Genomic DNA, 2,409 nt, shown 5'->3' with positions numbered 1-2,409 from the left:
AACACATATATTCATGCGCTTCATATTGTCTTTCAAATCCCTGAGTCCCTGCTCATATTTTTCCATTGTTTTTCCTATAGTTTCTGTTTCTTGTCAGATTTCAGATGTTCCATCCTCCAGTTTTGAAATCCTATGTTCTGTCTCTCGAAATCTACCATTGTAGATTTTCATTGTTTTTTTCATCTCTTCTACTGTGTCTTTCATTCCCATAAGTTCTGTGATTTGTTTCTTCACACTTTCAGTTTCTTCTTTTTGTTCTTTTCTTGCCTTCTTTATCTCCTCCCTCAATTCATTGATTTGGTTTCTGATGAGGTTTTCCATGTCTGTTCGTACATTCTGAATTAATTGTTTCAACTCCTGTATGTCATTTGAATTGTTGGTTTGTTCCTTTGATTGGGCCATATCTTCAATTTTCCTAGTGTGATTTGTTATTTTTTGTTGGCGTCTAGGCACTTAATTACCTTAATTAGTTTATTCTGGAGGTTGCTTTCACTTCTTTTATCAAGGGTTTTCTTGCTGGATGAATTTGTTGTCTATCTGTTCTTTGACATTCCGTTCAGCTTTATCTGGACCTTTAGCTTAAGTTTTGTTTAACAGAGGAGAATTTTCCAGTTCTTGTTTTCTTGTTTCTTGCCCTGCTTGTGTGGTGCCTTTCACCCACACACATTTAGGAGGGTCTACTTAGATATTATAGACCCCAGCCAGATTTTCCCAGACCAAACTGGCCTCCTATCAGGAGGAAAGAGTCACCTGCGTCGGTTTTCCCTGAGGTGAGACCCAGCAGGTTGAAAGACTTTCCTGTGAAGTCTCTGGACTCTGTTTTTCTTATCCTGCCCAGTATGTGGTGCTTGTCTGACTGCAGGTCCTACCAGCATAAGATGATGCGGTACCTTTAACTTTGGCAGACTCACCCTGCTGGGGGCATGGTGGAGACAGAGGAGAGGTTGTAGGCTGGTTTTGCTGGCTTCAAATTACCAAGCCCTGGTTTCTGAATTCCTTGATGGAGGGATTCCACCTGAGTTGGGCTTAACCCCTCCCCTGGGGAAGGCACAGTCTCCAGACAAGCCCTCCAAAGAGCTCACTTCTGCCTATGTCTGGGGCAGTTGCAGCCTGAAAAGTCCTGCTGCTGTATCCAGAGGCAGTCAAGCCTTTATAGATACACAACCACAAAAACCTCTGTTTCCTTCTTTTTTTCCCCCCCCTTTTTCTGTCAGTCCTGCCCCCTTGGCGCCGGGGCAAAAATGAGCAACCTCCGCTTTGATCAGGTTCACCTAAGCTGGGGGCCTATTTTTAGTAGTCAGAATTAGTTAATTAGTTCCACAATTGGTGTTTGAGTGTGCCCAGTCTCTGCTGCTGGTAAAGTCCTTTCCTTTCCCCTCTGGAAAGCAGCCTGTGGGGGAGGGGCACTGGCTGCCGCAGCTTTGGGAACTCATGGTTCAGGAGGGTGCTCACAGCCAGTCCAGCTGGTCCAGACTGGGGTACGCTGTGTGTCTGGTCACTGACGTGGCCCCAGGAGCTGTTCTGTACTGTTTCTGGTTATTTAGTAGTTGTTCTGGAGGACAAACTAAAACACGCATGTTGTTAAGCCGCCATCTTGACCCGGAAGCAAGTCCTCAATTTTTGCTATTTCTTGTTTTTTAATGTAGGCATTCAGGGCAATAAATTTCCCTCTCAGCACAGCCTTTGCTGCATCCCATAAGTTCTGATATATTGTATTCTCATTTTCATTCATTTCCAGATAGCTACTGATTTCTCTAGCAATTTCTTCTTTGACCCACTGGTTGTTTAAAAGTGTGTTATTTAATCTCCAGCTATTTGTGAATATTCTCATTCTTTGGTGGTTATTGAAATCCAGCTTCATCCCATTGTGATCAGAGAAAGTGCTTTGAATAATTTTTTTTCTTCTCTTTTTTTTTCTTTTAAAATATGGAACACTTCATGAATTTGCGTGTCATCCTTGCACAGGGGTCATGCTAATCTTCTCTGTATCATTCCAATTTAAGTATATGTGCTGCTGAAGCAAGCACTGAATAATTTCAATGTTTTAAAAAATTCATAAAGACCTGTTCTGTGCCCCAGCATATGATCTATCCTGGAGAATATTTCATGAGCACTAGAGAAGAATGTATAATCTTGCACTTTGGGGTGCAATAACCTATATATATTAGGTCTGATTCATTTATCAAGTTATTTAACTTCTCTATTTCCTTATTTATCTTCTGTCTGGTTGTTCTATTTATAGAGGAGAGTGGTGTATTTAAGTCTCCTACTATTATTGTTGAACATCTATCACTCCCTTCAGTTTTTTTTTTAATACATGGCTTTCATTTTTATTGTGTAGTATAACATATATACAACGCAAAGAAATAAAAAAAACAGTAGTTTTCAAAGCACTCTTCAAAAATTGGT

The 2,409-nt window shown here is 40.7% G+C and overlaps 1 non-coding gene across 1 annotated transcript; it reads right to left on the bottom strand.

Moving 5' to 3' along the window:
* Window positions 1–1,920: 1,920 nt before the first annotated feature.
* Window positions 1,921–2,027, bottom strand: LOC143662877 (U6 spliceosomal RNA). The gene has a single exon (XR_013165643.1). It is a non-coding gene; the product is annotated as a U6 spliceosomal RNA (small nuclear RNA).
* Between the last annotated feature and the right edge of the window lie 382 nt (window positions 2,028–2,409).

This window comes from Tamandua tetradactyla, chromosome 18 (assembly GCF_023851605.1).
Source record: "Tamandua tetradactyla isolate mTamTet1 chromosome 18, mTamTet1.pri, whole genome shotgun sequence".
In the NCBI taxonomy this organism is placed as follows: Eukaryota; Metazoa; Chordata; class Mammalia; order Pilosa; family Myrmecophagidae; genus Tamandua; species Tamandua tetradactyla.
This window is presented reverse-complemented; position numbering and strand designations above follow the sequence as displayed.